This window comes from Seriola lalandi, unplaced genomic scaffold (assembly GCF_002814215.2).
Source record: "Seriola lalandi dorsalis isolate HSWRI2012SDOR001 ecotype SW California unplaced genomic scaffold, Sedor1 jcf7180002054569, whole genome shotgun sequence".
Taxonomy (NCBI): Eukaryota; Metazoa; Chordata; class Actinopteri; order Carangiformes; family Carangidae; genus Seriola; species Seriola lalandi.
In genome coordinates, this window is record NW_019525122.1 from 1,226,068 (window position 1) to 1,238,916 (window position 12,849).

Here is a 12,849-nt window from a genome sequence, read left to right on the forward strand (position 1 = left end):
CTTTGTCTGTCAATAAAGTTCTGGTTGCAAGCTGCAGGAAAAATGCAAGCAAAAAACTATATATTCGATCAGAAGACAAATTCATCTCAAATGATAAAGCTAAACTATTATAAAATAATACACTGATAATAAAAGGTAGAAGGAATCTCAATGATCTCAAAAAAAGACACCAACTTTATGAACAAACAGTGCAGAATAATGGCAGGTATAATGGAGCAGACTGGATGTTAAAGTACCTGTAGCTGTAAAACCACCTGTTGTATGTGATTATTTGTGACATTGATGGCATAAGGACTGAAACCAGAAAACAGATGCTTCCATCTAACCAGTCTGCTAGGTTACTAATGAATCACGAAGCCCTTGAATGCTAAGTGACATTTGAGAACTCTCAGGGTGTGCTTGTTTTTTTTAGTCAGAATGATTTTCCCTGTGCACCTGCACTGTGACAGCTAAATGCCTCACTCGCAGCGCCTCATATGGGCAGCCTGTCGAGAGCCTGGTAAGGTATTTTAAGCCCTAATGGGAAGATGGAATTTTTAACCAGACGGAAATAAGTTTAAGTTTTAGCAATCTACCGTATGCACGGTCATATTTGACCAACATGTTAATGTATTTCCTAAGAGGTAACCTCCTGCTAGGTTGATTTCAAGTTAAGTATGGTGCCAACGTATCAATGAAAATGACTGGAGGGATGCAAGAGATCTTTTATCTGAATAAGCAGCATCCCTTTGCCCCCTACAATTGACTTGCACACATCAGCTGTTGTCTGCTGTGATCAATTACCTCAGATGAAAGTGACAAGGCTACTGCACCTTTACAGTGTAGCGTTTCCTGTGCGAGCCTCAGCCCAAGGAGTGATGGGATGTCTCTGTCAGCAAATCTATCTCTTGAAATTCAGGCCTCTCAGCTGTGACACATGCTCAAACAGCAACAGAGATGTGACTACGGTATGGAAGAGAGGTGTCAGTTATTGAATGACCCCCCTCATATATTGGTGGAAAAGAATGAGGTGTCAGAACAAAAGTGGTAATAGACTGGAATACATTAAATGATGTGGAGTGTCCACCGGACTGGAACCAATTCTGCCTGTGTCTTTAAAGCTCAGTTGCCCGAGAATCACTAGTGGCGAGCTCGTACCCGCGTGTGGTTTTAGGGGATTAAAAAGGGATGAAAAGGGAAATGTAAACAAAGCTGTGTGTGCTCAAAATCATCTTTGATTTCATCTGTATTTGGGAGTCAAATTGAAGGAAGTTTCAAATTCAGTGCTTTTGTTTGTTTTTTTTTTTGTTTTTTTTCATATTAAAGTTTAGTTTTCACAGAGTATATGTATATACAGCATTTTCCTTTCTTATGGAATTAGAATTCAGGAAATTACCAGAGCAAACAATTTCAATTATTACATCAAAAAAAGGCCTTTTAAACCAAATAAATGTAGACATGAATTAATTAAATCAAATGCGTTCAAAATATTTACATGGTTATTTACCTTTTGAACTTTATTTTAAAATATTAGCTGTTTGCTTTGAGTAAAAAAGTGTCAGTAATTTGCAACAACTGATTAGCTTGACACTCCAAAGTGCTCATGGTAAAGGGGAAAAAAAGGCTTTCATCCGTTTCCTAAGCCTTTTAAAAGAAAGGCTTAAGCTTCAGCGCATCATCATTATGGAAACATAATGCCTCTTGTGACTCTTGTTTGTCTGACATTTCAAAAGATTTCAAAGTACATCTATGCCCCTCCCAGTCTTACACACGCACACACACACACACACACACACACACGCACACACACACACACTTCCACACCCTTCTCTCTAGTCTAGTAAATCTCATAGCATTGGCTGTGAAAGCTGCTGGGATCTGCTATTTTGTTCTCTTTGGGATTGCTGCCTCTTCCCACTTGATCCAAACAGTCAGCTTAGGGAGCTTGTGGCACACAGGCGTACAAGTTGCCAAGGAGCTGTCACAGAGATGTCCGCACAAAGGATTTCTGCTGCAGACTAGTGGAGTTTGATATACAGAACAGCACTTTCCCTCGGTATTTGAATGTACATAGTGGTAGGGGGTGATCCAATTGCAGTCTCAGGAAATGCTGAATTTTATACCACAAACCCAGTTTAGTAACAAAATGACAGCTTGAGGAATACATGGGTGTCGATGAGGTACAAGATACAGCTTGACAACACTGGCAACAGGGTTTATTTAGAAGAAAACAGTCAATACCTGATACCATGCAAATGAAAATCAGGAAAGACTAGGAGAAGTCATTTGGGGACGGTGATAAAAAGTACATAAAAAGCAAAAAGACAACAACACAGTAGCTTTGAAATACACAGAGGTACATAATATTGTGGCGAATTCTGAACTACAGCCACATCTGTACTCTTATCTAATCCCATTTTAAAAACAACCCCCCCCCCCCATCACTGATTATCAATGAAAACACAGTCCTGATGATTGTTGTTTATATTGTTTCCGTCACTATACCGCGATGATTACTGACACACCAATGTCATTCAGTTTGGACAGGTTTGGTTCAAGTGTTGAAAAACTCCAGAGTGAATCTTCAGCCGCGGTTCAAGTGTTGAAAAACTCCAGAGTGAATCTTCAGCCGCTGTCCATCTAATGGCATCAGAGACTCGAGCGAGCCCCCGACCACAGACAGCACTCAATCAGTCTGAGCCTTCAAACTGACCTTGCTCTGCAATCATCTAGCTACAGGGGATTAGGCAATCACTCAAACCACCTGGAAAGGACTGTTTGTTCACATCCCACAGCCTCCATCGTATCACAGATATACATCAAACCTCTTTTTTTTTTTTTTTCTTAAGCTCCTGGATTCATCAATAACTCTCTGATTAGGGAGCAGCCCCAGTGTTTCATGCAAACAAATTTGCAGTGTCAATTGTTCATTTATCCCTTTTTATTTAAGCAAGAGGCATGCATATGCACTCCTAATTGGACATTGTTGCTTGATTATATCTATTATACAATCAGGATAATGAGAGACTTCACAAGAGACATTCAGCATCGCCTTTTAGTGATACAACATACAGAATATCAAATTTGCTCATTACTGTACATCTCCCTTTTCTCTTAGTTTTTCATAATTGTTTGTCTTTGTAATTGCTCCAGTCTTCAAAAAGCAGCTCTGCTTTTTGACACTTACCCCCACCAGTGGGATGATGACATGCAAGTGCCCCCCCCCCCGACAGCATCACCAGGTCGCTTTATGACAGTCAACCCCCCTTCTCCTCCTCCCAGTGGATTTCATAGTTTACAGTTTGCTCTTTAATTACAAACGAAACAATCACAGACAAATCATCACTAAAGATAACACTCATATTGTTCTGTCTTTTCTTGCATTTATGCTTTTGTGGGTGTCTTTTTTTTTTTTTTGCTGAACAGCATTTGAATAATAAAGCCTCTCAGAATGTTGTTAACACAGACTTTAGAACGGACACAATGTGAGATGTCTGACAAATGGACTCCTTGAATTTTTTTGAAAACCTCAATGCTAGGCTTTTTTTTTCTAAATGTAAATGTTATTTGGAGAGTGAAACAACATCCATAATCATACTCAGCGTCAGAATGGACATTTGTCTTTCAGTGGAAGCCTTCGAAGCGATCAGCATTAAATGACAAATGTGGCTTTCAGTTCAGTCCTTTCATTAAAGCACTTGCTCATTTGATGTACCATTCAGCGAGGCATCGCTAAATGGAACCATACAAGGGCAAAGGGAATAGCAACACTGCAGCTACCAAAGCAGCTAGAACAACTGTCATGTTTTAGCACTGAGGGATGTTGAAAATATATTCTGCGCTTCCGTAGAAACCAAATATAGTAAATAGTAAGATTATAGTCATGCTAAACTTTCTTTTGTCTAGCAAAGCCATTGCTTCGAGACTCAGTGCCCTTGAGAAGATTAAGTGAACTTCCAGTTCCAGTCAAAACACGCAATGACAAATGTCAGTGCATGATATCCGCTATGCATATTCATTAAAATCTGATGCCAGCTGTTTGCAAGGAGCACCTAGAGCACCTACTCAATGTCAAGCTTAATAAATCAGGTACATGTAGAGTTAATATTCAAAATGTATTGACACGGCTGCCCTCGCTGTGGTACAATGCGTGGTGTAAAACTGCTGCCCCAACTCGGTAACATTTGACCAAACAGCAAAATAAAAAATGATTAGTGCATGAAGTGAGGCAGCCAGCCAAGGAGTGACTTTTCAACTCAAGACGCCAAACATCAACTCTTCTCATCCCTGGACTCGCTGCTAAATGTCAGTGTGTTGCTACAAATGAGAAGGATTTGCTGGCGGTCATTTTCAATCATGCTGCGGCATCTCTCTCATCATCTCTGTAGTGTTCTCTATAATAAAGCCTTGTTTCAGGAACAAGAAGCCCCATTGCGTTCTTGCTTTACGTGATACTTCCTGCATCCAATTACGGGCCACATTAAGGTAATTTTCTCCCAGCGCTGCATTTGCATTCTGTATGAGACAGGCGACAGGGATGTCAGTCATTAATCATGGCCCAATGAGGGCTGTCAGAGCATTGTCATGCTTGTCAAATGTCTGCTCTCTAAACTCCCTCCAGTTATCAAATCCAGATCTCTGACCCACCTGCAAAGCTCGACAGAGCTGGAGGTGACCTCTTTGAGCAGGTAAAAGCATGGAGGGGGGTGAGGGGAGGAATGTGTGCGTGCGTGTGCATTTATCTGTCCTTCTTCCTCTTGCACTTGCCCCATGTCTCTCTCTCTCTTTGTGTGTGTGCCTCTGTGTGTGTGTGTGTGTGTGTGTGTGTGTGTGTGTGTGTGTGTGTGTGTTGAAGGGGATTTTGTTGTCTAAGATCTCAATTAGCTAATCGCTGTTTGTTGCCTCTGTTTTCTGGGTTTCTACCAATAAAGACATAATAGCAAACTGAATTTTAACAGAGGCTGGTGATTGTGTGCAAACATAAAGAAGAGCTCAATGATTAGATTGTGCTAAACAATGCTAATTCAGCTGTGGCAATGCAGGAAAACAACAAAAAACACAGTTGGTTTTCTAGAGCCTGGTGACACTAAATCCATGCCAGAAGCGCCAGATGTGAGACAATGAAATGTTTGCACTATTTGAATTGGCTTTATGTCACCTCTTCTTTTCGGTCCCTCCAAAATAACACCTTGGTGTCCATTATCTGCACACATAATTGCTATATTGATTTTCCCTGTTGCTTCTTTCTTTTCATCCCACCATGCTTTCGCTTGCCATTGTTCAATGGATGTTCTTGAAAGTAAAGGTTGATTGCCTTGAATAATACTACTTTTGAAAGTGATTAAATGACCATACCAGTGCTTTCACATATTTTGGGCAAGTTACAAAAGTATATGTGTACACACACACACACACACACACACACACACACACACACACACACACACATATGTATATATATATATATACATATTTATATATATTTATATATATACACTTTTCCCATTTTGGGTTGCTCTTTCAAAATGATTTGGGTGCAAACATTTTCTAGTACGTCATCAGGGGGCATTTGCAGCGGATCCATAACAGTTTTCAACAACTGTATTTCCTCAGATAATAACTGGCGCCTTTATTTAGCTCAACTGCTGTAGGTAACAGGCCTTTACTTAAGGCAGGCTTGTATTATAGGCAGACCTTGGGGGAAGGGGCAGTGGCTCTTGTCACATCGCTGAGGGATTGCGAGCCCAGTCCCGGAGCACAGAGAGGGCCGGCAAAAACTTTATGGATTTTTTGACCAGCCCACCAATGTGGCGGCCTACAGGGATTGCTAAAGTGTTCCCCATCGCCAGTCCTACTATAACAGTGCAAACAACAATTTATTTTTATGATGATAGATAGATAGATAGTTAATCAAAGTCAACATATAGTGTAGTAGGGTATATTACCACATTCATTATCCATTTAGTAATTTAGCAACAATACAACAACAAATAAAAACCTCTAACCATGGAAATTGATTATATATTCAAACCACAAACACAACACACCCTGCGTCAACACTGTTGTTTTGTTTGATCTTCCGGATTTCAAAGAGGAGGGAGAGGCGTCCTACCATCGGAGAGACTCTGACAATAAACTCCACGGAGGAAGAGCTTCGGGGACTTGCTGCCTTAACTGCAGGAAAGCTGTGTGTGTGCTGAACGTGAACAGGCTTGTCAGGCACAGTGGCTGCCCTGTGATACCGTCTTTAGATACGCACAAAGAACTCGCAGTAAAAGCAGTTTCTCTGATGTACTTCCTTACTGCGAAAGGGGCATGATTTGAACTTGGTTTCTCTTTATTACCTATCAGGCAAGCCAACATGTATCATCTTTTTTTTATTTAGGCAGGAAAACCCTGGGAGAATTAAACAACAAAAGTGGTCCTTGTTATTAATGATTAGAACGACACAGAAACATTTTTGTATATTTTCTTTTCCTTTAGCCCTCTTAGCAGCAACTATAACAATGATGGTCTGTCTGTCAGTCCACCACTTAGATAGATTGATGTTCATGGTCAACAGGAAATGAATCCTACAGACTTTGTTGATTCCTGACATCAAGCACAACCATGAGGTTGACATCTTTGGTTTTAAGTGACATATCTTAAATGTCTAAACATCAGCATGTTAAAAGTGTCATTATCAGACTATGAGCATGCTGTTGTTAGCTCGAAGCAGAGTTGTGCCCTACTGTAGCAGCTAGCGTGTAGACTCAGGTTATGAAAGTTGTTCTCAGTAAGAAAAATCGTCACAGGCTCATATGAGTTGTGGTGTTTTTCTGTATAACAAGTTTTTTTTGTGAAAAAACAAAACAAACAAAAAGAAAAAACTCCATTTAAAAAAGGCCAAGGACAGGCCAATCAATTACAGCACAAAACTGTTGTGACTGGGAACGACAGTGTAGGAACTTTATGACTACCCACTTAGCAACAACAATATCACTAGACGAAAAAAAAAAATCTTTCATTAATGTCTTTCAAGTACATGATACATAAATGAGATCTATCTTTTGTATACTGAACATCTTTTCAGTGCAAAAAACATTTGAATGAAATAAAGACACACAGCTGCATAGAACTAATTTTGCTGTATGGTCTCCTATCAGTAATTGCTCTCTAATGGCAGAGGGAGATTTTCTGGCATGGCTTGGGTTCTCTAATGTCCAAGAGGACAAGGTCAAAGTTAATTACTACCAATTACCCCAAATTCTGACTAATCATTTGGGTCCTCTATGATGGCAGTGAAGAGCGTTGTGTCTGACCCTCTTTTGAAACCTTCCCATAAATACTCAATTGAGATCATACTGAATGTGGTTATTCAGACGGCCTGGCCATATGGTTAACATCATTGTTATGGTGCTCAGCCTACTGGGTCACCACTTATGTGTACTTCAGTAATAGAGACAGTGTCAACCTGGAAGAAGCCAGCGTAGGCAAAAAAAACAAAACAAAAAAAAAACTTTTATGTTTTACTCCTAAATTGTTATTGATTTAGCCACCCATCACCCAGATTTTTCATTCACTTAGATTCATCTGCTGTCAACAGAGTTCCACGCGTTGGTGTAGATTTGAGGACTAGTTTTCCAACTCTATATGTATTTATGTCGCGCAGTGATGTGGAGGACAGTTTTGTGCATTGTCCCGGGAGCAATTTCTGCAAAGTGTCCCTAAAGGTTAAGCAGTGATGGAAAAAAAAAAAAAAAAAAAACTCTTCAGGACCTTTACCCTCTCTGTGCAGAACACTCCACAGAAACATTTAAAGCGTGAGGGAATAGATGCTGTTAGTGGATTTGAAAGTCACTGCAGGATGACAAGTCTGTTGTCTTTAATATTATAGCCTCTTTTTTAAGTAACACTATGCATTTCTTTCACTTTCATTATCTGTCTTATATTCTCCTGTTTTTTTTCTTCATTGGGCTATGAAATAAATAAAACAGGTTTATCTAGTCAGCTGTTTTCAGCGTTTTTAACATCCTCATGCATGCCATGAGGTCTATCTTGAATTAAAATAGTGTTTATTTTTTTGTTTAATCATGATTTAAGAACCATCATTTACAAGGTTTTATTTGACAGCCAGCTGAGTCCATACACATGTGTCAACTTGCACAGCAGGATAATGTTGGTTCTTAAGCCACCCTGAGACAGGCTGTCTCCTCTCTCCAAAATCTTTTACATTAACTTTACATGAGTCAGTCTGTATTTTTGGTCCACGACATTTCTCTTTGTGGAGGAAAAATTTTCATTTTGTCTTCCAGAGCTTATCGCAACCATCTCATTTTCCCGTTGAAAAAAAGGAGCTACAGTTTCATCCATCTGCTGACCTCATTTTCATGGCCAGGCTGAAATCTTTGAGTGGAATTTTCTTTGTGTGTACACTCAGCCGTCCCTTGGATGTCGTTGGCATGTCTCCGAAGCAATTTTCTCAACTATGAATTATTCACCAGATATTATTCCAAAGGTCATCTTATAGTAATTAGTACCCTGCTGTTGACTAAACAGCCTCAAGGTACCTGATGGCCAGTTTAATTACAATTTGAAATGAGTGTACTGTTTGACAATCTCTATATGTTCTCCTGACACTTGAACAGATGACACCTTGAGAACTAAGTAGGCTTACAATAAGTTGGCTTGTTAGCAGATGGGGAGGGAGGGTGTGGGGCTGTGTAAGAAGGGGGGGGGGGTGTTCTGTGTGTGCCCTGTTAAGATCACAAAATCCTTACTGTTCAAATATGCAGTAATTACTGAAAATGCAGATTGGTGTAGTTGGATATGCATGTGTTTTGACAGTGCGGACATCCTCGGCACTGTCACCGTCTCATTATTAGCCAATTACCATGGAAAACTAATGGGGCAGGTCACAGCCGGCTCTCTTAAGGAGACTGGGGACTGAACATATGCTGAAGATGTGGCAAGATGACAGAGTCCAGCAAACCTTTGGCGCTTTACGAGGTACATGACGTGGCTCTTTGTGTCGTGCAAATTAGGAGTCAGTGCCGAGAGATCCTGTCATGTCCTGTTGTTGTGAACATGAACCCCTGCACTATATTGTATGCTTTAGGTTTCCTCTCAGAGGGGCTGTATGTATTCATAAGAGAAGGGTGAGTAAAGCATGAAGTCAAAAGGGCCTCAGGTTGGATACATAGCCCAGGGGGATTGTCAAGGCTGTTGCAGAGTTTGTCTTCGAGGCATCATAGTTCTCATAGATGGATGGATGGGTGAATAGATATATAGATACACAGTCCAGATGTATTACAAGCAATGGCCAAAAAAGCTCAAAATAAAATAAAATACTTTTTTTTTTTAATATATTTACAATATTTCTTCTCTGTATCTTCACTGCCTATGAGGCCAAATGGCCACAGGTATTGTAGACAGCCTGAGGGTATCACTGAAGATGCTGGGAGATGATGATGCGCAGTGAGTCTAAAGTAAATCAAGGCTGTCATTCTGAGCAGCCACAGTAGGCTACAAGAAGGAACAGATATTCTTTTTTTCTACTCCTGGCTTAAACTTAGATTTACTTCTTGGCCCTAGAACCAAAAGGCTAAAATTAAAGGTTTATTGTGTTCTATTGATTTTCCTCTGAAATTTATAGGCATCTTCCTAGAGTCTATGGCCTATGCTGATATGATAATGGCTGGACAGTCTAATGAGTGGAGGAGCGACCTGGTGACGGGAAGCACATTGATTTGTATTGTTGGAACAAATCAAAATTGTAGGAATTGATCGGGGAGCGTTCTGCCCTTCCTAAACAGAGAACATAAAAGTGCCCTTTAGACTCGCGTGCTACATTCAATCAGTAGTTTAATTGACCACATAAACTTTAGGTATAGCCTTCTGACATACATAATTTAAGAGTTTGACTTACTATGCAGATGACAAATCAGCAGTTTGTTTCTCTCTACTACTACTACATCTGATACAATGTTTAAAACACCACTGATTTGTCTGAGTTAATAACTTTCCTCAATGAAACATGGATCACCCGGAAATCCAGTGAATGATTTAAGGCTTGATTTATATCATTTATATTGTATGTTCTGCACTTTACCCTGCAAAGTCATAGCCAGATGCTATATTCAAAATATGTGGGATGGAAGGAAGCATTAGGAACAGTTTCGGTGGTTAAATTTGAAAAGTTGAAATTAAATAAAATTTTATGAAGCATAAATCAATATTTTTATGTCAGCAATGGATCACGTGACTAATGTCAGGTGACAGGGATCACTCTAAGAGCCTGAGGAAATTATTATTTCCCATCGGCTCTACTGAGCTTAAGAGCGTCTTTCAGCGCTCACTGTTTTAGTTTTCCAGCCCACAATTGTTTTGGTTCAGTCTCAATTCGCTCTCACCTTCATCAGCATAATTTTTGGCTGTATGTTTTTAGTGAAACACTATCTGTCAAAATTAGTGACTAACTAATGATCCGATGATTTTGATCAGGTGATCATAAACACAACACAACTCCAAATAAATGCTAATGTTGCTGGATGTGTAAACCATTTTCCATAGTACGCCATTATATTATTATTTAGATTTGTTTGCTAATGACGGACTTTAAGCATCCACGTTTCTTTGAATTTCAGCCCCTTACATTTGTACTCACTATTAAGTGCAAAGTTGGGGAAATTTTAGTTTTCAGGAAAATTTGAAAGACCTATTTATTTTAATATAAATGTAACAATATCCAGAGCCTAATCATTAAATATAAAGAAAAAAAATGGGGTATTTCCTATGTATGACATAGTGGCTATCTGCTTTAATGTTTAGTATTACATGTGATTTGTCAATTAATGTGTTGGTGTTAAAAATAGAAAATAAAACAAATACAAAGCATCTTTAACCTTTAGCATGCTTCTGAGGAGACATGCAGTGATGGTGTGCAAAACAGCTTATAATTCTTTGTTCCCTTCCGTGCTTAATAATGGTTACGTTTTTTCTTTTGCCATAAATATACACATATATGTCATAGGCTGAATCGTATCCCCGGCGGCATTAATTTCCTGAATTTATGAAGGTGAAATGCCATGTCCAGTTAGATGGGTCTTATATCATTAGCATGTAATTGCAATAATTGGAATACAGTGACAGTATGCTCTCATGTCACATCTATCACTGACATGACAATACTCTCAGAAAAATCTAATCAAACAGCAGTGTAAAGTGAAGGACAAGCATGATCCAAATATACTTTGAGGACTCAATATTTAATGGCTCAAGTAAAATTCAATGACAAGAAAAATCATTTCACCATATGGAAGTTCATTTTTTTTCATAGATTTAAATGGAATATCTTACAAAGGCATGACAACACAGACTGTATAGCTTTAACTGACCAATACAGATTCGCTGGCAAGCATTGAAGCCTTCTATCAAAGCAAACTTGACCTGACTCACTGATGACTAATTTACAAGCATATACTTAAGTCTTATATCATATTTTGATATAGTTTTTTTGTACAAGATACATTTGTGTACATAAAATATTCTGGCAAGGTGCATGCCAGTATACACATATGTGCACACACGCACACACACACACATTCATACATGCAAGGAGACGCACACATTCCCCCTCACACACATACAACATCACCTATAAACACATTCAAACACACTCTCATCAATATTATGCATATGTATCCATTTACATTACAACAGAGATTGTCATCTCATCACTTCTTATGCTTTCCTTTTTTCCTTTTTTATCAACATAGTGAATTCCAGTATTCAACCTGTAGCTTTCAGTCTTCACTGTATGTGTCTTTCCAGTTTGTAACCATTATTACTGGTTCTTAGGGGTACTGCTATGTACAGTTTAAAATCCAGTTTACCTGACAGTATAGATATTTGTGTGTACGTGGAGGCATAAATGGTACGCACATTTCACAAAGTTTGAATGTGTACACTGTGTAACATTTACTTTGTTCCATAAGACAGACAAACATGTAGAGCAGTAAACATCAATACTGACACTGAATGTGATGATGGATGCATGACCTACATAGGCAAAAACGCCTCGTGGAAGTCCGAACAGTTCATGCAAAACATGACACAGGTTGGCAATGGTAATCATGACACACATTTGAATAGAAAAATTCAGAAAATTAAAAAAAAGCAAATTGTCAGTGTTGAGTATAGGATTTTTACTATATCTATCATCAGGGCAGAGGGAATTAGAAAACTATGAAAATAGCAGTGAGAGCAGAATCATGCAAAGTGATAACCTGTGATCACTCTTAACATTTTGTCTTTTTCACTCTGTGTTTTGTAAAAGATGAAAACCTTTGATACAGAACTTACTCAGAGCAGCCTTGTCCAAAAAAAAAAAAAGCCCAAAACAAATGAACATTCATATGATATGCTCTTTGTTTTTTTAAGATGAATAATAATTAAAACACCACTACTTTTACCTCTAAAAGGGCATATGGTAAAACACAATGGTACTGCAGTAGACGAAAAATAACTTGTGTTAGTATCAAAAGCAACATCGTACAGATGTACATTCATGCAGTTATTATACTGTTCCCTCTAGATTTTCTCTTTCGATTATGCTGCTGCAACATTACAGTACGTATGGGTTATGTAGGCAGAGTAAGCTAAAACACAGTGTGAGTTACAGATACGTAATATTGTGCTTCCTGTACACATGTGATTGGGTAAATTATTTCAAACAATCACATTTTTGTTACAGTGTGACAGTGTATTATCCCTTACTTAGTCCATGGATATTCTCTCCCTCTGTGATATGAGGAAGGGCACAATTTCCTTTGTCATATTTATAAATACTCCAACAGCAGATAGTGTCTGTATTTCTCATTGTTATTGAAT